A 27,695-nucleotide genomic window follows, 5' to 3' on the forward strand; every position below is an offset into this window, starting at 1 on the left:
CGGCAGCGTGCAGTGAGGGCTGGGGGGAAGGAGAACATTCCAGGCAGAGGAAGGAGCAGGTACACACGTCCTGTGGCAGGAGGCAGCAGGGCACATTTCCAGCAACTCCAAGAATGACACTGTGGCTGTGGCAGAGACCACAACGGGAAGCATCTTGTGACATGAGGTTGTAGGGGTCCGAGGGAGCCAGACCACGCAGGAAGTTGTGGCCTTGTTAAAGCTTTTTATCTTAACAAAGGGGACATCCAGTTTCTGTTTTGAAAAGACTACTCTGCTGTAAGGTGGATGGTAGGTTAAGTGAGGAACAAGAATGAATGTGAGGAAACCAATCTGGAGATTAGACTAGTCTAGAACAGCAATCCCTAGTGTAGTCCATGTGACAGAGGACAGACTTGTGGTTGCCCAAGGGGGTAGGGAGATGGAGGAGGGATGGATTGGGACTTTGGGATTAGCAGATGCAAACCATTATATATAGAATGGATAAACAACAAGGTCCTGCTGCATAGCAGAGGGAACTATATTCAGTATCCTATGATAAACCATCATGGAAAAGAATATGAACAATAATGCATATGAGTATGTACAACTAAATCACTTTGTTGTACAGCAGAAATTAACACAACATTATAAATCAACTACACGTCAATTAAGAAAAAAATACTTTAGGAGTTCCCGTCGTGGCGCAGTGGTTAACGAATCCGACTAGGAACCATGAGGTCGAGGGTTCGGTCCCTGCCCTTGCTCAGTGGGTTGATGATCCGGCGTTGCCGTGAGCTGTGGTGTAGGTTGCAGACGCGGCTCGGATCCCGCGTTGCTGTGGCTCTGGCGTAGGCCGGTGGCTACAGCTCCGATTCAACCCCTAGCCTGGGAACCTCCATATGCCGCGGGAGCGGCCCAAGAAATAGCAACAACAACAACAACAAAAGACAAAAAGACAAAAAAAAAAAAAAAAAAAAAAAACTTTAGTCCATGTGAAAGACTCTCCTGCCTTAGCCTAGAGGGTCTGGCTACGTGCACTGATGATGAAGGGGTGAAATAAACAGGTGGCTGAGTAGACTTGAAAGGGTAAGTAAAAGGGAATCGCTGTCAGATTATCTCCTAGGTCTCTCGTCTACAGACCGAGTGGATAGTGGCCATGTGGAAGAGGGTTTTGCACTGAGCAATGGACATGCCCTAGGGGCAAAGAGGAGATGTTTGGATGGGTGCATCAGGTGTTCAGAGGAAAGGTATAGGCTGAAGATTTTGATTTTGGAATCAATGGCAGAGAGCAGGTTACTGACCACAGGTAGAGACATCAATGAGATTATTCAGGAAAAAAAGTATAAAATAAGAAGAGATGACAGGGAGAGGCAGGGTGCGAACCAGAAGAAGGAGGAAGTGCTGAGGTCAGCTGAGCCTTGAGGAACCACAGGCTGCGTGGCTGGGCAGAGCAGACAGAGGAGGAGCAATGGGAAGTGTGAAGGAAAACCACGTGCCAAAGTCAAAGACCTCAAAGATGGTTTCAGGGAGAGAGTGGCCATCGAGTTGAGAGATTCAACAAGATGAGGACTGAAAGAGCCCTTTACATCCCGGCCACTGAGGACATCAGAGATGCTAGGGATCAAGAAAGAGATTATACTATTAAAGCACTGAATTTCTCTTGTATAACTGGAAAGTTTCAAAGCTCGAGATTATGAATGAAAATCACATATAGTATTATTCACCTGAAGCCTATTAATGGGACCCAACAAAAGAGTAAGACAACAATCTCCTTTTAAAACAGAAGTATAAGCAACAACACCAGAATTCGTTCATTTTTTTCCATGATTGATTGCATCCTCTTGCCCTTAGCTATGGTACAATGGGACTTAAAAACAAAGTATGAATGGCAGATAAACATTTACATGTTCATTTTAATACAAAGCATAATGTTTCATCTCAATAGTTTAAATTTCTCTGACTCAATATATTCAACATCTTTCATGACCACAATTCAATCTGATTTGACATCTCATTAAAGACATTCTCTATTTGCTGCTGGATGAACGATTTTGTAAATTGCATACATGATCCAGGCCCTAGAAGACTGAAAGGAACATGATTCTGGTGAGTAAACATCTGCCATTTTTAGTTCGTTTTTATTGTGCATCCTTGAAAAAGTGATTCAAGTTTATGATTAGAGTTACATGAGGACTTTTATAAATATTCTGTAAAGCTCCACTCTCCAACACTTAGAAATTTAAATTCCAAAGTTGGTTGAGCGTAGCTGCAACCAAATCAGAAGAGGAAATGTTATCCTGGGGTAACTGGCAAAGCATAGAAAGTGCATCGCATCTGCAAAGAAATCTTTCAGCCAGCAACAAATAGAAAGTGACTTTTTTTTTTTGAAAATGTCTTTTAATCTAAAACCATCCAAAATAATCATGTATTCATTGATTCATTTTGTCAATATTTACCAAGTGCCTACCATTTGTCAAACCCTAAGTCACAGTGTGAACAAACAGATATGCTCCATGTGAGCGGAGACTCTGAAGGAAAGGACTAGAAGGGAGGCAGAATTATGTGACTCGGTCTGGGGGCTGGAAGATGGTGATGGTGACACTAACAGCTGTCAATCACTCGGAATTCAGAACTGCATCCAGCCCTGAGGAAGTTCCATAAAAGATGATCCCAGTCCAACCTCGAAGCAACTCCCTGAATTGGGCAGTCATGTCCTTTCTCCCATTTTTAGACCAGAAACTAACACTTAAAGAGGTATTTGGGGTCTGTCTGTTTTCCAGCATAAATCCTGATGCTCACAATGGTGAATCCGAGACATCAAGAAAATTAAATTCCACTCAGCAGAATAACAGAAGAAACGGGCTTTTAGAAGCCCTACCACTACAGCAAGGTTGTGATCTGTCACTGCCTTGGTGCTCACAGGTATCAGTGGTTTCTTATGAAGACTCTCCTTTCTCCCCAAGGATGACAAATTAAAGAGGCATTACTACAAAAGATTAGAATAAAAGTAAAAAAGACATAGAGAGGCAAGAATAAGAGTAAACAAAACTGAATAACACTGCGTGATCCTGTACCAACTATCAAATGACAGACCAAAAAGAGACACACACACACACACACACACACACACACACACAATCCACACACAAATACACACATACACATATACAAATAAGACACACAAATACACATGCATACACACAAACACACACACACACACACAATCCACACACAAATCCAATACATGGATACATATACAACCCAGCTACACACAAATACGCACGAACACACACACACACACACACAGTCACATAAAAATACACACATATACACAAACACACACACAAACATACACTCGCATGCCATCTCCCACCGAGGCAATGAGGATGCTCTAATAAAACCTCACACGCAAAATCTGGTCTCTAGCTCAACAGATTCTCCCTACCCCCAAATCTGTTAAAAAATATTGTCAAAACCCATCTCCTCTGCAGCTGTCACAACACTGCTCTCTCAGGATCCTCCGCTGATTCCCCGCACAGAGTTCACATTTCTCTTACTGGGTTTCCAGGCCTTCTCCTCACGTGGGGTTTGCCTTTATCACCTCTGCTTCTTCCTTCAACCAAGATCAGCGCTTCTGCCTGGACCGTCTAAATCCCCCGCCTCGCCTCTTCCATCTCCTAATTCTTTCCTCATGACATCTCTTCTCAGCTCCTTCTGCCAGGAACAAATCTGCAGCTTTTAACTGCCACTCTCACCAGTAAAAAATGGCTGCAGAGTTCAGCAGTGTTCAGGAAAACAAACTCATTCCAACCTAATGGTATAGAGAAATGAGTTTCAAACTCTCTTAGCTACACAGTCCTTTTGTCAGTGAAATTTCTCCCAGAATCCAGCCACTTGGGTGAAGTGGCCTGGGACCCTACTCTTCTGCCTGAACCCCAGCAGCTCTCCAGGTGGCCTCGGGGTGCAGAGACTGTCAACCGGTGCCAAAAGCACCGCCTAATTATGGAAGCTTTTCGCAAGACAAATCAAACATTCAGAATACCTAAAGTACTTGAAGGGCATTTGGAAGCCCTCTCTCATAAAACAACTGTACCAAACATTCATCGTGAAAACAAATACTAAAAAGCCTACCCTATGCCAGGCACTGATTTTAGCACTTGGGCTCCATCAGTGAAAACAAAGATCCCCTCCCCTTGAGGAGTTGTTACCTAGCAGGGGCAGGTAGACATTTAGGGATGCACATAGTGAGTAAATAAATTATATGATTTATGGCACAGTGATAAGTGCTATGGAGGGTGTGCGTGGGGGGACACAGGGGAGAAAAGGAGGTTGGGAATTCCAGATAGCGGGGCAGGAGGGAGAGGCATGATGAAATTATAAAGAGAGCAAAGAAGGCCTTCTTGATAAAGTGCCCATTCAAGCAAAGATTAAAGGGAGGTAGGGCAGTCGATGTGAAGACATCAGAAGTGGCACTAACTGGCCTTTACTGGTACCCTTTACTGAACCACTTACAATGTGCCAGATGACTGCTAAACTGGGTTGCACTGCACAGACTTGCATTATCCATAAAACCATCAGAGGAGAGTAATATTATTGTTTGCACTTTACAGATCGAATACTGTAATTTGGGGCAACAGAATCACCTGCAGGACTTGTTAATGACATCACAGATTGCTGAGCCTGACCACCAAAGTCTCCAATTTAACAAAACTGGTATTTAGCCCCAGAATTCACCCTTCTAATATGTTCTTAATAATGCTGCTGGTTCCTGCAGCACACGTCTAGATCCATGGGTTTAAAGGAACGAGGTACTCTTTGCAAGACGTGTCTCCAAATCCGCATATCCTGGTCTTACTTACATGCTTCCTCTTTCAAACAATAGCACCTTCATCCAAATGTTTCCACTTATCAACCAATTAAACCCTAATAGCAAAATGCATATTACAGTATATACTACATATTTACAAATACAGTTAAAAAAAAAAACCAACTCTTGGTAATAAAATGAAAGCTCTACAAGGACAAGAATAGTATCTGTTTTATTGCGCTATTCTTCGCACACAGGAAAATACTTGGCAGGTATCCAGTACTTAACAAATAGCTTTGAGTGAATCAATGTTACTATGTGTGCTACATTTTAACTGTTTATTTTACAGTAAAATTAGGTCTATGGTAGAGTTGAGAAGACAGTAGAAAGAATTCCCATACACCCTTTAAGCAGTGTCCACAATATTTTAGATGACATTTATCAAAACTAAGAAATTAACATTGATACAATACGAATAACTAATCTTCAGACTTTATTTGGATTTCACTGGTTTTTCCACTAATGTTCTTTTCCAGTCCAGGATACTATGCTGCTTTCAGTCATTATATTTTGTTTCCTCTGGTCTGCCGCAGTTTCTCAGTCTTTCCTCATTTTTCAGGACCTTGACACTCTCGAAGAACTGGTCAAACATGTAGAATATTCGAGTTCTTTCTTTCTTCTTTTTCTTCCCTGATGAATAGACTAGGGTTATGGATTTGGAGGGAGAATGTGACAGAGGCAAAGTGCCACTCCCATTTCATCGTACCAGTGTGGGACACGCTATCAACAGGACTTTCTATTGATGATATTGAACTTGACACCTGGCAAAGGGAGTGTCTGCCAGCTTTCTCCACTGAAAAGTTCCTGGTTTTCTCCTTCTATGACTTTAGAAAGTGAGTCATTAAGACAATACTTAAGGGAAAGAGAACTGAGCTCCACCTCTCGGAGGGAGGCATATAAAAGTGTTTGCTGCCATTTTTAAAAGAAGCACCGGAGTAATTAATAAATATTTGGAGTAGGGGAGCTAGTTTGAGGCTATGTATATATCCTTTTTCTCCAATTTTCCCCCAGACTGACTGTCTATTTCTCTTATCCCAGTCCTACAACCAGCCATTTCTCCTTTGCTTAGAGAATGGTCTTTAGAAAATATCGAGGCAGTAGGTACACTTGTGGCTACTGGAATGTCACTGCTTCTAGGGCCTCTCAGCAGACGAGCTACGTAACATGTGCATACAAGCTAACTATGTGTACACACATAACTACACTTAGTTCTGCATCTGCATGTACAAACATTAAAGTCAGCACGTGTTCCCACTAATATCTCCAAACCTCACCTATCACCCCTGGGTTGGTCTAGTCTTCCTCTGTTGCTTACCTGTAAGTTCTTTCTCTGAGAGTGAGAAACCTGGTGTCTTGCGTTGAAGTGCCTCCCCCCTCAAATTCTGGTGTTGAAGTCCTAGCCCCCAGTATCTCAGATTACAACCATATTTGGAAATAGGTTTTTAATGAGGTAACTAAACTAAAGTCAAGTCTTTAAGGCAGGCCCTAATCCAATATAATTGGTGTCCTTATAAGAAGAGCAAATTTACAGAAGGAAGACAAGGTGAAGACACAGAGAGAGACGTGAAAACAGCCATCTACGAGCCAATGAGCAAGATCTGGAACAGATCCTTCCCTCAGGGACCCTGGAAGGAACCAATCCGGCCCACACCTTGACCTCAGCCTTCTAATACTTACTATTAAATAATCAATATTGCAGCATTATTGAGTCAACTTCATACATTACTAAGATTTCCTTAGTTTTTAACCTAATGTTCTTTTTCTGTTCCAGAATTCTACCCAGTTTAACGCACTGCCCTGAGTCATCATTTCTCCTTGGGCCACCCTTGGCCATGACAGTTCTTGGACGGCCCTTGTTTTTGATGACCTTGACAATGTTAAGCATTCCTGGCCAGGTATGTTGTTGAATGTCCCTAAGGTGGGATTTGCCCAGGGTTTTTTGTGTGATTACACTGGTGTTAGAGAAGGAAGACCACAAGGGTAAAATGCTATTTTCATCACATTTTATCAAGGGTGCAACAAAGAATACAACTTATCACTACCGATATCCACTTTGATCACATGGCTTAGGTAATGTTCTCACAGTTCTCCATTGCAAAACTACCTTTTGGCTCACCTCACCCTTCCATGATGTGCTCCTTGGAAGGAAGTCCCTACATGTAACCACACTTGACAAGTGGAGAGCTGTGTTCCATCTCCCTGAGAGTGGATCTGGAATTTCTCTACATGGAAGATTTGTCTTTTGCTCTCCATTTATTTCCTCATTTATTTACATTAGTATTTACTCATGAAGATTTCAGACTTTGGATTATAATCCAACACTTGTGGTTGGTCAAACTGCACCAGCTTTGGCCACTGGGAGCTCTTTCAGTTGGTTCCTGAGTCCCTTTAAAATAATTCACCACTGTGGGTTTTTTTTCTTTTTTTAAAAACACTTCTTGACTTTTTGGCATCATAAGATGCTGTAGGCTTTCTGTATATTTCCTAAAACAGTCCTGGAATCAGCTATTTTTCCAAAGATTGCTGATATCTTTTATTGGAGAGTGCTATTAGGAACCAAGATCTGGACGCCAGGTGTATCCTACATTTTAGACCTAATGATCCATCATAAGCATTTTTTTCAGGGCAATACACACTTTAACGTATCTTTTGAAAAGCATAATATTACATTTTATGGATAAACCATAATATCATGTACTGATGAATATTTATACTGTTTCTAGATGTTTTGATATTATAAACCATGATGGGATCAACTTTCTAGTATCAAAATCATCTTACTCATGACTGATTATTTCCTTAGGATAAATTCCTAGAATTACAAACTGTGAGCTCAGGGCATTGGAGGCATATATGAATAAGCCTTCCAGAGTCCCATCTGCAGAGAAAGACTGCAGATTGCTCTACACTCCAACATCAGGTATCATCATTATTTTTTAATCATTTCCTATTTAATGGACAAAACTTTTAGTTATAAATGATTCCAATCTAGGATGAACAATGTCTTAGATATTTGTCATCTGAATTTCCTTTTAAACTTTTTTCTCTTCAAGTACTTTGCCCATTTTTCTATTACTATACCTTTTTATTTTTTATTATAGTTGATTTAAAATGTTCTGCCAATTTCTGCTCAACAGCATAGTATGTACACATGACCATATATATATATATATATATATATATATATATATATATATATATGTATGTATATACTCTTTCTTATATTATCTTCCATCATGGTCTATCCCAAGAGACCAGATAGAGTTCCCTATGCGGTAGAGAAGAACCTCACGGCTTATCCATTCTAAATGTAATAGTTTGCATCTACCAACCCCAAACGCCTCGTCCATCACACTTCATCCCCTCTCCCCCTTGGCAACCACAACTCTGTTCTCTTTGTCTGTGAGTCTGTTTCTGTTTTGTTCACTTATGCCATATTTTATTTTTATTTCTTTTTTTTTTTTTTTAAGGGCTGCATCTGCAGCATATGGAGGTTCCCAGGCTAGGGGTCAAATCAGAGTTGTAGCCGCTGGCCTACACCACAGCCACAGCCACAGCCATGCAGGATCCAGGCCACATCTGTGACCTACACCATAGTTCACATTAACCCCAGATCCTTAACCCACTGAGTGAGGCCAGGGATCAAACCTGCATCCTCATGGATACTAGTCAGATTTGTTTCTGCTGAGCCATCACAGGAACTCCTGTGCCATATTTTAGATTCTACATGTAAGTGATATCATAGGATATTTGTCTTTCTCTTTCTGACTTACTTCACATTATATGAGAATCTCTAGTTGCATCCCTGATAAGGAATGCTGCAAATGGCATTATTTCATTCTTCTTTATGGCTGAGTAGTATTCCACAGTATATATGTACCACATCTTCTTAATCCATTCATCTGACAATGGACATTTAGGTTATTTCCTTATCTTGGCTATTGTGAATAGTGTTGTAATGAACATAGGGGTACATTCATCTTTTTGAGTTATAGTTTGTCTGGTTATACACCTACAAGTGGGACTGCTGGATCATATGGTAGTTCTAGACTTAGTTTTCTGAGGAACTGCTGTATTGTTTTCCATAGTGATTATACCAATTTACATTCTTACCAACTGTGTAGGATGGTTCTCTTTTCTCTACACTCTCTCTCCAACATTTGTTATTTGTAGACTTACTAAAGATGGCCATTCTGACCGCTGTGAGGTAACACCTCATTATAGTTTTGATTTGCATTTCTCTATTAGTATATTTTTTTAAAAGTGATATGTAATGGTGCTTGTATGTTAAAGAAATTAACTCTGCATGTTATGTATGTATTTAACCATCTTTCACTAGTTTGTTATTTGTCTTCTAATTTTGTTTATGGACTATTTCTTTTTAAATAATAACTTTCCACATTCTGTATTCTATAATATAAGCTAATTTATAGGTTTTTTGGCTTAAGCCACCTTTACATTTTTGTAAATACTTTTGTAAATTATATTTTATATTACAATTTTGTTCATGGACCAAAAAACATGTTTGCTTTCACATCTTTGCACTATGTAAGCCAATCTAAAAAAGAGCTGATGATGTATTATTGATTCTGACACAGTCATGAAAGTAAAGATTATGCTTCTATTAAAACTTATATTTTATGACAAGTTTGTCAGGTTTAATTTATGACTCATACACATTTCTGGCTCAGTAGCCACAAATTATCTCTTCTTGAATCTTTATGATATAGTACATTTTCTTGCCAGAGCACTTTTTCAAATATCTTGATACATTTTACTGACAACAAAAAAAAATCAGAAAACACACACCCAAAATTGATAAATATGAATACCATTTTTAAAGACAATTTCAAATATATATATGATATATGTGTATGTAGGTATATAATTCTACCTCTACTTTCTTATTTCTCACACTAGATTCATATTTTTATAAATGTATCTTTCTTGTTTTAAGAATATGCAGTGTTCCTGTGTGGTGCAGCAGAAACAAATTCAACTAGTAACCATGAGGTTGCGGCTTCGATCCCTGGCTTCGCTCAGCCTGTTAAGGGTCCGGCATTGCTGTGAGCTGTGGTGTAGGTCACAGACATGGCTCAGATCCTGCACTGCTTATGGCTGTGGTGCAGGCCGGCAGCTGTAGCTAGGATTCGACCCCTAGCCTGGGAACCTCCGTATGCTGTGGGCACAGACCTAAAAAAGAAAAAAAGAAAAGAAAAGAAAAGAAAATGATATAACATAGATATTCATGCTCCCATGTTTCTGTAATTTTCTGATTATAGGAAACATGCACACAAATAGACCTTCTTTCTAGTAGCATTCATGAAATTTCAAATGGGGAGACAAAAAATATATACACATATCCCTAATATTAGGCATTAGCTAGGAGGGTAGGGTTGAAGAGGAGCTGGTTGAGAATATTCTAATCACGTGCAGAGACATGGTGTAGAAATACACAGTATGTTCAGGAAATGAAAGGAAGGCAGGCAGGGCCAGCTCACACAGGCAATCTGGTCTCGTAAAGGATTTAGGTCCTCAACCTAAAAGCAAATGGAAGCACATGTAGGTACTTGTTCAAATTTATTGTTTTGCAAGATCCTCTCTGAGTGATATAAATAATGGATTGAAGGAAGCAGGAATTCCTGAAGTCCAGGGTTGAGGCTCATCAGCGATTCAGGAAATAGATGATGGTGACTTGACCTGCAGTGGTTGGGTAGGGGCTGGGGATAAATACAAAGATCTTCGATCTGGGGCAGATCTGAAATACAAAAATCACTCAGCACTTGGTGACGGACTAGAAACAGGGAACAAGGGAGATGAGTAGATGGCTGCAACTTATCACTAGATAGGAAATACGAAGAGAGGAAATATGGTAAGAAGATCAGCATTTTGAATTTAGCTTTGCAATCTCTCTGAAATATTCAAGAAGATGCTGTTGTCACTGGAGCTCAGAAACATGGTCTGAACTGAGATTCTATAATGAGCGTGATTAACATACAGACCAAAACTGAATCCAGGAATGTGGCTAGAGTTGCTTAGGAAAAGAGTATTAAGCAGTAGCTCTCAACCAGGGGTAGGGAAACTATTTTCATCCTCAGGGGATTTCTGAAAATGTCTGAAGACTTTGAGGTTGTCACAAGTGGGGGCATCCAGTGAGGAGAGCCCAAGGGTGCTGCTGAGCATCCTACAATGAATGCAGAAGGCAGGCCTTCACAACGAAGACGACTCAGACCAAAATACCAAGAGTGCCAAGGTTGATAAACCCTGGTTAAATGTGAGGAAATGAGGGCTTTAGGAACTCCACCTGAAGACCAAGATGGGTCAGGAATAGAGGCTGAGGCCACAGAACAGGAGGAGTATCTGGTGCCACAAATACCAAAGGAAGACACGGAAATGAACAGGGCTAAACACTGCTACTGCAAAACGAACTATTGAACACTCTGGTTCAGAGTCTTATTCATACAGAAATATACATTTTTTTTTCTTTTTAGGGCCGCACCTGCAGCATATGGAGCTTCTCAGGCGAGGGGTCTAATCGGAGCTACAACTCCCAGCCTACACCACAGCCCAGCAACGCCAGATCCAAGCCACGTCTTCGACCTACACCACAGCTCATGGCAACGCCAGATCCTTAACCCACTGAGTGAGGCCAGGGATCGAACCCACAACCTCATGGTTCCTAGTCACATTCGTTAACCACTGAGCCACGACGGGAACTCCCCTCTGTTACATTTTAACAGGCCATAACAGAGGCATAGATTTATAGAAAGAGAGATGGAATTTTGTATCGTTTCTCATTAATTCCCAACCTTGGTCACCTTCCGAAATTTCTCCTTCTCGGCCGCTTAACACAAAGGGGAGGAAACTAACTAAACTAACTACTACATCAGAAGAGGTAAAGGTATGGAGGGGTGAAGGAGGCAGGGAGTTTGGGTAGGAGAAAGGATGAGTAACATTATGTGGAAAAAAGAAAACCTTGCTTACAAATATGAAGCATTCCAAGAGATCCTTTAGAGTGTTATGAAGTTCTATAAGCATCTTCCCAAAGTCAATGATAGGAGCCATAGTTAATTTGGAGGAAAAACCACAAAAGCCTGTTTTGCCTGTAATAGCTTTTGATATTCATGACAGCCCACACTGTAGAAGACCATGAGTTCAGGAGCTGCAGAAGGGCTTAAAAAAAACGTGTATGAGTCATAAATTAAACCTTTTGGGGGATCACTTTCAATCTAATATTTTTAAATGCATTTGTTCATCAAAGATTTATTGAATATTTCTACATGGGAGGCTGTGTCCCCCATTAATTGATAAGCCCCATGACAGCAAGTACCACATCTTCTCTACTTACTACTAAATGCTAAGAAACCACTGCTACTGCCTGCCATCCAAAAAATACTAATTGATTAGGGAGTGAGTGATGAACAAGTGAATGAATATAGTTTCGATTTTTTTCCAAATGATGTTTATCCCAACGTATTTTAAAAGGGTGAATTTTTATGCAGAATTACAATAAAAAACCTTTTAGAAAATCGCCTGACAGCATGAGTAATGATGTTTTGAGTCAGAAAGGTCACCCAGAAGTAGGCCAGTCCTGCCTGAGAGCCTACCCTTGGGGTCAGCCTCGTTCAAATGGTATAGATATTTATAGTTATATTTTCCTGGCCCTCTTCTGGATATTAAAACATATATTTTTGTCCAGGCTATGGCAGTGGTGATGCAAGTGTAGCCTAAGCGAAAGAATTTAACATTTAGAGAGAAAATAGCCTATTTTTCATAATAGAAGGAAATCTTCAGGAGAAGTGACTTTTTGAAAAGTATGGAAACCTACTAACAGGATTAACGTATTACTGTAAACAATTTTATGCAAAGAAACATCCACGCTGGACTTCAAAGGGCAATGGAATTAAGACGGGAAAACTGGGTCAGGTGGGGACAACTTTTCTGATGAGGAAGAGATAGTCAGAGGGGAGCATTCTGCAGTGAACTCAAGCGTGAGGTCTCTGCGACATGCTTTGCTTGTCGCTAAACAGTGCCATTTAGACCAAAGCATGATATTGGAGAATGAAAGCCGCTGCTCTGAAGAAAACAGGCAGGAAATGGTAAGAACTGGGCACCCTGGAGGAAGCCCTGTCATCAGGATGTCAGTTAAAGAATATCATTTATACGTGGAGTCTAAAACATGGCACAAAGGAAGATATCTACCAAAGAGAGACAGACATAGAGAAGAGACTTGTGGTTGCCAAGGGGGAGGGGAGAGGGAGCGAGATGGGGTTAGCAGGTGCAGACTATTACATTTAGAATGGATAAACATGGTGTTCCCTTGTGGCCCAGAGGGTTAAAGATCCAGTGTCATCACTGCAATGGCTTGGGTTGCTGCTGTGGCATAGGTTCGAACCCTGGCCTGGGAACTTTCACATGCCACAGGCAGAGGCAAAAAAAAAAAAAGAAACAACAGATATGTAGAATGGATAAACAACAAGGTCCTACTGTACAGCCCTGGGATTTATGTCCAATCTCCCGGGATAGATCATGATGAAAAAGAATATATATACATATATATATATATATATGTATATATATATATATATCTGAGTCATTTTGCTGCACAGCAGAAACTGGCACAATATTACAAATCAAATCTACATTAATTTAAAAATATGTCACTTACAGAAGAAAACAGATAAAAAATTGCAAATACACTCTTTAATGAGCCAATGATGTGTAGGGGTCTAAGACTTTCAGATATTTAAGGTACTAATATAAAGGTCCATCTGAAAACAAAAAGGAAAAACCTGTAACACTCTAATTAAACACTAACCAATAAGGTTTAGTCAGTAACACACAATTTATTCTGGAGTTTATATTTGATTAAATGTTGCTTACAGTTTAATACCATTGGGTTGACAATTTGTAATTACTAATTGCTAGGAACACTTGTATTTTAACAGTTACTTACACACACACACACATGCACAAAACCTAACATAAAGGAGAGTTTTATCATACTCAAAAATCCACATCTAAAGAAACCTTCTGTGGTTAATCTTAGACGCCATAAGTACTAATGTTTCAAAGTGGAAACATCACAATTTAAAATGATAATGATAAGAGCTCACGATTACTGGTGCACATTATGTGCTAGAAGCTTTACATATAATCTCATCTAGTCCTCACAACAAACATATGACAGGGGTAGCTATTATCACTGGATCCATTTTATAGATGAAGAAGAACAAGTGATAAAGCAATTAAGTAACTTTCCAAGATTATAGCTTCAGAGCTACAATTTGAAGCACACATTCTCCTTAAGATTCAATAACGTCCTGACAAACACAGGAATGAGGAATTCACAGGCCTTTGGGGAAGAGTACGAACCTTCTCCCTGCTTATTTTGATTTTCCGTTTCCATTTCACTCTCAATACTCCTTATTCTTATCTTCTGTGTCTACTTTTCTGGAATAGCTGCATCATGTCCCTGGCTTTTGTTTTACCTTGAAGTTGAAGGATGCAAACTCTAGGCCCAGCCCAGACCGCCCTCTGACACAGTCAGAGCCAACATGCTACTGTGTACACCATTCTGCTACCAAAAGCTACATGTGATGAACACTGAACTCAGTACCTCCAACCCACCCCCAAATCTGCTCCTCTTGGTATGTTTCCTGCCTTGGAAAAGGACCCCATCTTTGTCTCAGTGCCTCAAACCCTCAATCCAGTCACATTACAAATGCTCTTGATTCTGCCTCCTGACCTGCTCTGCCGTCCATCTAGGCTTTCCGTGCACACCTGCCTTCCCCTTCAGCAGCAACCACAACCTCGGAACTTACCCCTTGCTGGGGGCCACATTCCAAACACTTTCCCCAGTGATCATTTAAAAGAACAAATCATGATTTCCATTCATTCCCTTAGCAACGTTTTTGAGGAACACCTTCTATGTGCCAAGCACCATCTAGCTGGTGAAAAACGGAACAGTGAAGCAAAGCGGGAGAGGCACAGCAGAGGTTTTGTGCTGGTGAGGAGAGACCAACTGATATAAAACAAAATGTATGTGGGTGTCTGTGCGAGACACAGAGAGAGAGAGAGAGAGAAAGAGATGGTGATGAAAACTTATTGCTCTGGTGCCGAATCTCACCATTCCCTCATTCATATGCACCCTAGACTTCACCCCAACTGAGCTACTTGGGATTTTCCAAACATGCCATGCTGCCACATCCCGGCCTCTGCACATGCTGTTCCTTCTACTTAAAGTTCTCTTCCCCTGTCCTTTTGACCTACCTACTTTCAGCAAGTCTTCCGTGATTTTCCTAGTTCCGATCTCACTATCCATCATCAGGCTCCCAGAGCAAGTGAAGCTTCCCGTGTGACACTCAACCATATTAGACAATTACTGCATAATTACTCATCTGTCTTCCCTTCTAACATGTAGGTTCTCAGATTGCAGACGACATGTGCTCTGAGGTATTTGTGATTGGTATTTGTATCAGTCTAGTAGGGCTGCCATAACAAAATACCACAGATTGGCTGGTGCAAACAATAGAAAGTTATTTTCTCACAGTTCTGGAAGCTAGAAGTTCAAGATCAAGCTGGCGGCAGCTGTGGTTTCTTCTGAGGCTCTTTCTTTGCCTTACAGATGGGTGCCTTCTCCCTATGTTCCCATAGGTGTCTCCTCTGGGCAAGTGCTTCCCTGGTGTCTCTGTGTGTCCAAATTACCTCTTCTTAAAAGAACACCAGTCAAACAAGATTGGGACCCACTGTTTGACTGTCATGGCCTCATCTTAATTGAATCACTTCTTCTAAGGCCCCATCTCTAAATACAGTGCTATTGTGAGGTCCTGAGGGTTGGCTTTAACATATGAATTTGGGCAGGGGGGACATATCTCAGCTTATATCTGTGTTCTATAATCAACTCATAGCCAATCTTGTTTCACCTATAGCCCTAACCACTTCCCAACTCCCATATTTATTCTGAAGAAAATACAAGATACCATATCCTTTAATCAGTAACTATTCTTTCAATGTCTTTGAATAAAGACAACATCTTTTTCTCTCTGGGACAAAAGAGGTAAGTACTGCTTAGCCCTCTGATTATTCTCTAACCTCTTTTTAGGTTTTGAGGATCAATGATCTTCTAACAAAAGGTTTTCTCTTTTTGGAAATGTTTTCCCTTTATAATAATCATTTACTAAACAATTCTTGAAAATCTTCAGTATGGTAGATCCTCAGTCTACTTCCATTCTAAAGATGGAAGAGGAGGGCTCTATGGGTGGCTTTGGTTGAGATTTAATTTTTCTACTTGCTGCTTAGGCTATTGAAAAATGAACCATGAGTCTATGTACATGTGGGTAACTATAAAGTATAATGCCTCAAATGAAGGTAACAGACTTTCAAGGTACATTTTGAGAATCCATGCACACTAGTCCATGCATCACCAGTGAAATCCAAGAAGCTGGGCTCTTTTCTCTTTTCATTATGGATGCTCTTTACAGCATCTCCACTCTCCTAACAGCTGTCATGGCAACATTCTCCTCTGTCAGGATGAGAAAGCAGAGAGAGGCTCATCCTCTTAATGCATGAATGAACCAGGGAGACTTCTGAATAACAGAACTCCCCAGAGTTTGGATGACACCATTGCAAAATGCAGTTTCTGCCAGGCAGTCTGCTTTCCCAGTGATGCCTCCTCCATACTGGCACCTCATGGAGTGATGATAAAATAAAGAGTAGATGAAAGAGATGGACTTTTTATTTTTCGTGTGTGACTAAACGCATTTTGTTCTCAAAAAGCAAGTTGTAAAATGACAATGGAAACACGAGCACTGAAAAATATACGGAAGACACGGGATTTTAACAACTAAAAGACAATTCTGTCCTTGCAAATGTTTGTAGGGGGAAATAAAGAATTGCTGTATTCCAGAAATAAACTGAATATCATAAATACCGAAAGTTAAATTCAGCAGAAATTCTTGAAACTGGAACAAATGGCCTTGGGTAAGAATTCTACAAATGAAACATGTAGGTATACTTAGAGTGGTTTTTTAAATAAAAAATGTAGTTTTGGAACAGTTTTAGACACAGAAAAATTGTGAAGAGAAATCCAGTCAATTCCTAGAATCCCAGAGTTTTTTCCTATTATTAACATCCTACATGTGCATTTGCTACGATTAATGAACCAATACTGACACAGACTTGATTCAGCTTTTCTTCATTCTTAACTAATACCCTTTTCTGTTCCGGGATTCCATGCAAGACAGCACATTTCATTTACTTGTCCTATCTCCTTAGGCTTCCCTTGGCTCCAACAATTTCTTAGACGTCCCTTGTTTTGAAGAGTACTCATTTTTGGAGAATGCCCCTCAAATGACATTTGCCTCATTATCAGACTGGGGTTGTGGCATTTGGAAATGAAGCCTATAGAGATAAAATGGTACTTTCATCACATCCTATAAAGAGTGCATAGCATCAGCAACACTTATCACTGCCGCTGTCAGTCCTGGTAACCAGGCTGAGGTAGGTTTGTAACCATTCTGAAGTGACCTTTCTCCTCCCTTCCAGACTTGACTTTTTAAAACAAAGTCACTATGCACAGCCCGCACTTAAAGAGTGAAGAGTTATGATCCACCTTCTTTCGGATAAAGTATCAACATAAATACCTGAAATTCTACAGATTAGATTGTCTCTTCTTCTCATTTATATATTTTTTGTATGGCTGTACCATAGTTTGTTTAGCCATCTACCTACTGAAAGCTATCGCTGTTGCTTTGTTGTTTCTTCTTTTCTAATACATGCATTTTAACACTTTGAATTTTCCTTTAAACACTGCTTTTGCTGCATCCTGCAATTTTTTTTTTCTTTTTAGGGTCACACCCACGGCACATGGAGGGTCCCAGGCTAGGGGTCCAATCGGAGCTGTAGCCGCCGGCCTACACCACAACCACAGCAATGCTGGATCCGCGTCGTGTCTGCGACCTACACCACAGCTCATGGCAATGCCAGATCCTTAACCCACTGAGCGAGGCCAGTGATGGAACCCGCAACCTTAAGGTTCCTAGTCGGATTCATTTCCGCTGTGCCACAAGAAGAACTCTGCATCCTGCAACTTCTGATAAGTTGCACTTTCAATTTCATTTTGTTGAAATACTTTTAAATTTATGTTGTGACTTCTTCACTCCATGTGTTATTTCTGAGTGTTGTTTAATCTCCAAACATGTTGGGATTTTCCAAATATCTTTCTGTTACTGATTCCTAGTTTAATTCTCATTACATAATTTGTATGGTTTCTACTCTTCTAAATTGGTTAAGATGTGTCTTATGGCCCAAAGAGTGATCTATCTTGGTGACTGTCCCAGGCAAGCCTGAGAAAAACGTGAATTCTGCCATTGTTGGAGTGTTCCATAAATGATAATTAGGTTAAGTTGATTGATAGTGCTATTCAAGTCAACTACATCCTTGATCCAGCAATTATTTAAAAAGCACCATTAAAATCTGCAGCTACAATAGTGGATTATATATTTCTATTTGCAGTTCCAACCATTTTTGTCTCATGTATTTGAGGCTCTGCTACTTGGTTCATACATCCTGCGAACTGTTGGGTATTCCTGGAGAAATAATCCCTTTACCATTCTTGAATGTCTGTCTTTATCCCAAATAATTCTCCTGTACTAACGTCTTCTCTGAAATTAAGACAGTGATTCTATCTTTCTTCTGATTAGTAGTAACATGGTGTACCTTTCTCCATCCTTTTACTTTAACCTGAGGCTTTATATTTAAAGTGGGTCTCAGGAGTTCTCGTGAGGTGCGGTGGGTTAAGGATCTGGCATTGTTATTGCAGTGGCTTGGGTCACTGCTGTGGCACGGGTTCACTTTCTGGCCCAAGTACTTCAACATGCCACAGGTATGGAGGCCAGAAAAAAAAAAAAAAAAAAAAAAGATAATGTGGGTTTCTTATGGACAACATAGGGCAGAGTCTATTTTTTTAACCTACTCTGATAATCTCTTTTAATTTGCTACTTGGTATATTTAGACCGTGCACATTTAAATTCTTCTTCATACAACTGGATTAACATCTACTATATGTGTAACTATTTTTCATTTGTTTTCCTTTCTTTTGTCCCTTCTTATTCTGCCTTCTATTATTTTAATTGAGCATTTTGTGTGATACTTTATCTCCTCACTGAGCATATCAATTAGACGTCCTAAAAATTCTTTGAGCGGTTGCCTAGAATTTGCAATATGCCTTTTAAACTAATCCAAGTCCACCTTCAAGCAGCACGATGTCATTTCATGAGCAGTGCCTGTATGTTAGAACAGATTATAGTCATCCTTTGGAATCTGCAAGGGATCAGTTCCAGGAATCCCATGAATACCAAAATGCAAGGATGCTCATGTCCCTTACACAAAGTGGTGTAGTGCTTTCTAGATACCACTTGATCCTAGCAGTAGTTGGCCCTTCATAGTAGCAGTTGGGTTCTGCATCCAGGGATACAAAGAAACAACGATGTTGCCATTTCCTCCCTCCCAGCTCTTAGGAGGCTGCTGTCATTCATTTCACTTTTCCATATGCTGTATTCATCAAATACATCATCACTAGTATTAGTTTAAACAAACAGTTTTCTTTCAGATGAATTAAAAACCAAAGATTTTATTTTACCTTCATTTATCTCTTCTCTGACACACTTCTGTGACGGAGATCCAAGTTCCTGAATTTTATTTTCCTCTGAAGAAGTGCTTTTAACATTTCATGAAGACCAGGTCTGCTGGCAGTAGATTTCCTCAGTTTTATTACCTTAGAAAGTCTTTACTTCTTTTTTACTTCTGATGAACAAACTGGTGGGATTTTTTCTTTCAATACTTTAAGTATTTCACTCCAGCAGCATGGTTTCTGATGAGAAGTCCTCTGTAATATTTATTCCTCTATAGGTTAAGGTTCCCCCCTGATTTCTTTCCAGACTTTCTCTTTGCCTTTGGTGTCCTGCAGTTTGAGTGCCACATACCTAAGCACAGAATTTTTTGGTATTTATACGGCTTGATGATTCCTGAGCTTCCTCTACCTGAGGTTAGGTGCCTGTCCTTACATGTAGAAAGTTATCCATCACTATTACTCCAAAATTGTTTTTGTTCCATTCTTCTTTCTATTCGGAAGTTCCAATTACACAAATGTTTTGCCATCTGAAGTTGTGCCACAGGTGTTGAATTCATCATCTCTTCTCCTTGCATCTCAGTTTGGGAAGTTGCCCCTCACTCATCTCCAGGCTCACTGGGACTGGCCTCAGCCAAGTCTAGTCTACTCCTGAGCCCATCGGAGGTCTTCTCCATTTCTGCTTCTGCATTTCTAACTTCTAGCATTTCCTCTTGATGCTTTCTTATATTTTCCATGTATTAACAAACATTACCCATTTCTTCCAGTAGGCTGTCTACTTTTCCTATTAGAGTTCTTAACATATGAAAGAAACGTATTTTAAATTCCCTGTCTCATCATTCCAAACTTTGTCATATCTGAGTCTGATTCTGATCCATGCTTTGTCTCTTCAGACTGTGTTTTGCTTTGCCATTTATTTAGCATGTCTTGTGATTTTTCTGGCATCATATATGCCAGAAAGTCAGGCATCATATATGAGGTAACAGGAACTAAGGTAAACAGGACCTGCGTGTGAGGTTTTATACGAAGCTGGCCAGGAGTTGGGTTGTGTTTAATGTTTGCTGTAGCTGTAGGTGCTAGAAGCTTTAAATTTCTCTTGTATCCTTGTTTTGTCTCCCCTGTTATCTCTGAGCTTTCCTAAGAATGCCTTCTTGAAGAGAGCCTGCCTCCCGCAGCTCTTTCAATTGTAATCTACGGTATTAAAGGGGAACCCTGCTGGTGTGGGGGTAAGGAGTGGGGAAGCAGAAGCCTTCAAGAAGCTTATGATTAAATCTCAGTCTTTCAGTGGGCTTGCGGTGCTGTGCTGGGACCTCTACCAGTGTTTTTGAGCTTTCTTCCCCCCTCCCCGTCTTAGGTGATACAGAAATGCGAGAGAGGGATTGAGTCAGAGAAACGTCCTTTCCCGGGTGGATTAAGTCTCTGCTACGTCACTTTATGACCGAGATGGCTCTGGGAGCCCTTCACAGTGGTTACTTTTCCCCCTCCCCTTGCCACAGTCAGGAAAGTATCTTGACTCTTCACTGTGAGCCCCTCATGGGAGGTCTAGAGGCAAAATCCACGGAAGTGTGAGACCCTCTCTAAAATTGTTGTGCCAAAAAAAAAAAAAAAATTATTTTATTTAAAAATAAATAAATAAATAAAACTGTTGTGCCCAAGAGTGAGTTTCTCAGTCTCCAGCTGAGCTGCATTTAACCTCCTGCAATTCAGCAAAAATACTCTTTATGTAGCTCCTCCAGTTTACAGCTCCCACTGCTTCAGCCACAGGCAAGCAAATCTTAGCTATGACTGTCTAGATTTACCTGTTCTCCCAATTTCAGGGTGGTATTCGCTCTACAATTATGGATGAGTCTAACAAAAGTCACTGGTTTTCAGTTTGTTGAGGTTTTGTTTGTCTTTTTAGGGCCGCACCCACAGCATATGGGAGTTTCCAGGCTAGGGGTCAAATTGGAGCTACAGCCGCCAGCCTACATCACAACCACAGCAATGACAGATCTGAGCCTACATCACAGCTCACAGCAACACCAGATCCTTAACCCACTGAGCAAGGTCAGGGATTGAATCTGCATCCTCATGGATACTAGTCAGATTCATTTCTGTTGTGCCAGAATGGGAACTCCCAGATTTTTCTTATTGTAAATATATAAGCAATGAGTTCCAAGCTCCTTATGTTGTCTTTTCATGCTTGTATTTTTTTGTTTATTGATTTTGTGTTTTTTGTGTTTTTTTTTTTTTTTTTGGTCTTTTCTAGGGTCACACCCACAGCATATGGAGGTTCTCAGGCTAGGGGTCTAATCAGAACTGTAGCCGCCAGCCTTCGCCAGAGCCACAGCAACACCAGATCCAAGCTGTGTGTGCGACCTACACCACAGCTCACGGCAATGCCAGATCCTTAACCCACTGAGCAAGGCCAGGGATCAAACCCGCAATCTCATGGTTCCTAGTAGGAGTCGTTAACCACTGCGCCGTGACGGGAACTGCTATACTCGTATTTTTAATATTTATTTTTATAGAGAACAGAAAGTATTTATTTATTGAGAACTCATATCAAGCACAGCACAGTACCAGGTACTTTGAAAGATAAAAAAAAAAATCATTCATTCTATGAGTATTTATTAAGTATCTAAAATGATTCTAGGCTGAGTACTGGATGGCAGGAATATAGTGATAAAGGTGATAGCTATGGTCCCTGCCTTCACAGAACATATATTCTAGTAAGAAAGAGAAAAAGCATATACCCCCAAAAACAGTAACCTCAGACTTTAAGAAGCCAATTGGACTGACAAAACTAAGTGTAATAGTCATAAAGAGTACATATGTTGGAGAATATTGTGATAAGGTGGTTCAGCAAAGAAAAGGAACTGTGTGAGTTGAAGCATTCTGGGTGTTAAACAGAGGTAAGAAAATATGTGGAATTAAGGTTGTGAAGAACTGTCACTTTGATAAAGGGCACAGCTATGGGAAGGACTTGGAGCAGTAATGAGAATAATATGTTCCAGTGCATTCACTACAATATAATACAAAAACGTGTCCCAATACAGCATGAACACAGAGGAGTGTCAAAAAACAGAAAAGCTGGCTGACACCAGAACCGGAAATGTGTTGTTCGAACCTTGTTATTAAAATATCAGACAGTGAGTGGAATAGAAAAAAAGCCCTGTCTAGGATTCACAAGAACAACCAGTCTCGGGTCCTTGGGCAAAATCACTTGGCTCGGAGTCTGTCTTCATCCTTAGTTTTAAACAAAAAGGTTGAATCATTGAGTCATCTTCCCATGTAAATACCCTAAGGTTCTGGGTACAAATTGCTTCTATCCCAAAGCCAAATAAATAGGATTCCAGTCTCTGGATGAATCCAACAAATACAGTCCAACAAATGCATCCAACAATGCTATTCTTTGTGGCAACCAGTTCAACAGGACAGGCACTGGACAGGTAAAGTGACAGAAAGCTTTTATTCATAATAAGATGAATCTGCTGTTCCATAATCCACCGTGTTTAAAGTTTAAAACTCTAGAATGGCTCTGTCCAGTTGCTCTTTCTGCCATGATAAAATATTCTATATCTGCTCTGCTTAATTCAGTAGCCGCTGGGCACTTGAAATATGGCTATTATTGCCAGAGAACTGAATTTATTATTTATTTTATTGCATTGCATTGCCACATATGGCTAGTGGCTATAGTACTGGACCGCCTCGCTCTAAAGCAACCCAGAACAGACTTATTCCTTCCATGTGACAGCTCCTCACACAGGTGTGATAGTTCATTATTGCTGTCTTCCGAACTTCTCTTTTCTAGCTGGTCACTCTGAGGTGCTCTTACCTCACACAGCATGCTTTGCAGCCCCCATGTTCTTACTGACCACCTTCTAATTCGCTCACATTCAGCTCAGGTCTACAGGTGGTTTCCAGAAACCATGAAACACCCCTGAATTTACATGTAAATCTCTTCTGACACATGTGCGTTTCTGATGGGACAGCTCCCATGCTGCCTTCAGATTCAAGAAATTCCTGGAGTTCCCCTCATGGCTCAGTGATTAACGAAACCAACTAGAAACCATGAGGTTGCAGGTTCAATCCCTGGCCTCACTCAGTGGGTTAAGTATCCAGCATTGCCATGAGCTGTGGTGTGGGTCGCAGACAAAGCTCGGATCCCGAGTTGCTGTGGCTCTGGTTAGGCCGGCGGCTACAGCTCCGATTCGACCCCTAGCCTGGGAACCTCCACATGACGAGGGAGTGGCCCTAGAAAAGGCAAAAAGACCAAAAAAAAAAAAGGAAAAAAAGAAATTCCTGACCCCCAGGCGAGGTACGAGAGGAAAAAAAAAAGAAAATGGGACAGAAAGATACTATTAAAGTTAGCTGTGACACATCACCAAATTATTAAGAGACTGAGATAAAAGCCGACCTTAGGACCCCGCTAGCACCCAGTTCTATTTCCATGTCAAAACCCCCTAGGAACTGTCACACCAAAGTTGCTTCAATTTCTTTCTAAAACACAGCCCATACTTCTTCTTCTTCTATAAAGATGGTAACATGTAATTTCTATAAATCTATGTGCCATGTAAAACTGTGTCATCTTCAGGAGAACTACGGTTAAAAGTCCTTTTTTAAAAAAAGCATTCTTTAACAATAACAACAACAAAATACACTTACCTAGCTTATTCAGAGTCTTGGAGTACTTTTTAAATATTCTATGACTGACAGAACAACTTTTTTTAAAATGCACTTCAAAAACCTTCTTGTAGTCTGTTAAAGACATCTGTAATCCCTTGGTTCAGATCCTGCTGCCTCCATATAGACGGGTGTATTTTGAAAAGATTTTTGTATTCTGATTGAATTCACCTTACTAAATCAAAGGACCTAAGATCTGTCAAAGTAATCTGACCTCTATTGGCCTAAATCGAAACATTACAGCTATGCCAGTGTTTATCCTATTTTTAAAAAACTCCAGCAAAGATACTCTGTTACCTTAAACAGCAATTCCATTCAATAAAAGATGCAGTACAACATAACACTAAAATAATTTTGCAGGTAGATATTGCTTCCTACCAAATGTTATATATCAAGTAAAAGTATATCATCTACTTGAACAGTTGTGGCTTCTCTTTACTATCATTCTAATTTAATCCAGGCATTAAAATTATGTAAGGAGACCCTTTGGCATATTGAATATTCAAGTCTACCAGTTTTCCTAGATTCCAGGGTTTGAGGGCATCCTTTCTTTTTCCTTTCTCTTTGTTTCTTTTCCTCTCCTTTGAAAATGTTAAACAAGAATGGTAGTGGCTATACTAATAAAAATTCCAAACAAACAAACACAAAAGCATATTCCATCCTAACATTATCTGTAACAATTAACTGGAAGACAGAGCGTGAAAGATTTGAATCTATCTCCTTGCAGTTAGATCTTTCTGCACTAACTTAAGAACATTTATTCCTGTCTTTCCAGTTCTAAAGAAAGAAATCACCATGAGACATGAACAACAGTCCCTCTAAATCATCCTGAGTGGCAGAACCTGGAGCCAGCCTGACCACTGGGGTCTGGGATTGGCTCTTAAGAACTCTGCTGTGACTGTAGCAACATGGATGGACCTAGGAGTTCCCATCATGGTGCAGTGGTTAACGAATCCAACTAGGAACCATGAGGTTGCAGGTTCGATCCCTGGCCTTGCTCAGTGGGGTAAGGATCTGGCATTGCCATGAGCTATGGTGTAGGTTGCAGATGAAGCTTGGATCTGGTGTTGCTGTGGCTCTGGCGTAGGCTGGCAGCTACAGCTCTGATTAGACCTCTAGCCTGGAACCTCCATATGCCATGGGTATGGCTCTAGAAAAGGCAAACAAACAAACAAACAAACAAACAAAAACATGGATGGACCCAGACATTGCCATACAAAGTGAGTAACCAGAGAAAGACAAATACAATATATCACTTCTATGTGGAATCTTTAAAAAAAAAAAAAGGTACAAATGAACTTATTTACAAAACAGAAACAGACTCACAGACATAGAGAAACAAATTTATGGTTACTAAAGGGGTAAGGGCAGAGGAGAATCAATTAGGAGTTTGGGATTAAAATATACACACTACTATATATAAAACAGACAGCCAACAAGGATCTACTGCATAGCAGAGGAAGCAACACTCAATACCTTGTAATAACTGTACAATGAAAATGAATCTATCTATATATATACAGTTATACACTGTATATGTATAACTGTATCACTTTGCGGCACATGTCAAATCAACACAACACTGTAAATCAATATTGTAAATCTCTATCAGTAAAAAAAATTTTTAAAGAACTCTGCTATAACTGTCTTAGATTCCCCCACTCAGATGCCTATTTGACTATTAACGACCAAACACAGAATCTGGCCCCTTCTCAGCACCTACAGCCCTGTCTCCCTGGGCTACAGCTTCATGACCCCCAAGTCAGATCACCAGAAGTCCTGCCAGCCCTTCTCCCTATGGCATCCTAGACCCATCTTATTCTCAGCAGCCAGAGAGATACTTTTAAAACACAAGTCAGGGGAGTTCCCGTCGTGGCGCAGTGGTTAACGAATCCGACTAGGAACCATGAGGTGGCGGGTTCGGTCCCTGCCCTTGCTCAGTGGGTTAACGATCCGGCGTTGCCGTGAGCTGTGGTGTAGGTTGCAGACGCGGCTCGGATCCCGCATTGCTGTGGCTCTGGCGTAGGCCAGTGGCTACAGCTCCGATTAGACCCCTAGCCTGGGAACCTCCATATGCCGCGGGAGCGGCCCAAGAAATAGCAACAACAACAACAAAAAGACAAAAGACAAAAGACAAAAAAAAAAATAAAAAATAAAAAAATAAAAATAAAAAATAAAAAAAAAAATAAAACACAAGTCAGATCATGTCACTCTTTAACATGTCCCAAATGCTCTGCAGGGCACTGGAACTAAAATTAAAATCCTTACTACGCTCCACAAAGCTGCCTAATTCCTTCAGGTTTTTACTCAAATGTCACCTTCTCCATGAAGTGACCCATTTAAATCTCAACCCCCCTACCCCCAACACACATGCATTTCAACCTCCTCACCTGCTATATTATTTTTCCTTAATACTTACAATTCCCTTTTGTGTCATGGACTTCATTCATCTTACTTGTTGACTTATTTATCTAGCTCTTCCCCATCTAAAACATAAGTTTCATGAAAGCAGGGATTTGAACATCTAGAACTTTGCCTACCATTCAATAAGTAATCCGTGCTTAAATTTAACAGACAGGTTCATACACAGGATGGAGTGAAAAGTTTAAATAAAAATGATCATAATTTCAACACTGTCTAAATTCAAGCCCTCATTTAAATTGGTAGTATCACTCTAGAAATTTTTTAAAAAAATAGAAATACAGTTTTTGTTATAAAGTAATCAAAATGCTCATTGCAACAAGTCAAAATGAAACCTTACCAGGGTGTCTGGCACATGGTAACCACTCAACAAATGTTTGCTATTCTTTATTTTTATTACATACTTTCCTTAGGATAGATTCTTGGATGTACAAATGCTGGTCATAGAGAGAAGCATATACATCAAGCGCCTGATAAACCTTAATCAAAGCTGGGCCCCTCATTTCCTAGGGTCTCTTCCAAGATATGAGAGGGGTCCTCAAAACAGGTTCACATGGCCATATGTTTTTGTAAAATTTGTACAAATAAGACAGTTTCAATGGCATCTGTTATGACTGCTGTTGCCTTCCACTCCAATTTCCCCTTCATCAAACTACCCCTAATATTTACATAGCAATCTAGTAGCCATGGACATTTTCAGAAGCCAATAAGGGTAAACCGAGTTGGGGATTATAGTTTAGTTTAGGTTAGTGGCTATTATACATAGACTTTGAGGCCACTTCCAAAAATAGTTAGTGATAGCTATTCCAAACTCGAAATGGCCGGGAACATTCCACTTCTCATCATTCCTACTCATCCTCCAGGGCCAAAGGTCACACATCACAACGAAAACTCCTCTTGACAAGCTTTGATCCAGACGTACATGGGGGGCAGAGGAGAAACAAATTGTGAAATGCAGAGCCAGGAACTAAAATTCTGCCAATCACCAGGCATGTAAAATTATAAGCAAAAGGAGTTCCCGTCGTGGCGCAGGGTTAACGAATCCGACTAGGAACCATGAGGTTGCGGGTTTGATCCCTGCCCTTGCTCAGTGGGTTAACGATCCGGCATTGCGGTGAGCTGTGGTGTAGGTTG

The 27,695-nt window shown here is 40.4% G+C and overlaps 1 protein-coding gene and 1 long non-coding RNA gene across 2 annotated transcripts in view; both read right to left on the reverse strand.

Annotated features, from left to right (window-relative positions):
- Positions 1-27,695, reverse strand: part of GRIP1 (glutamate receptor interacting protein 1) — a 766,103-nt gene that overhangs the window by 635,607 nt on the left and 102,801 nt on the right. The gene's annotated exons all lie outside the window — the stretch shown is intronic.
- Positions 18,960-26,855, reverse strand: LOC146403324 (uncharacterized). Its single transcript, XR_014803556.1, has 2 exons — positions 23,695-26,855; positions 18,960-21,755 (listed from the first exon to the last, which is right to left on the reverse strand). It is a non-coding gene; the product is annotated as an uncharacterized LOC146403324 (long non-coding RNA).

This window comes from Sus scrofa, chromosome 5 (genome assembly GCF_054392235.1).
Source record: "Sus scrofa isolate SSC_HxYL_T2T_F1_AM1 chromosome 5, Sscrofa_HxYL_maternal_Yorkshire_Landrace_v2.0, whole genome shotgun sequence".
Taxonomy (NCBI): domain Eukaryota; kingdom Metazoa; phylum Chordata; class Mammalia; order Artiodactyla; family Suidae; genus Sus; species Sus scrofa.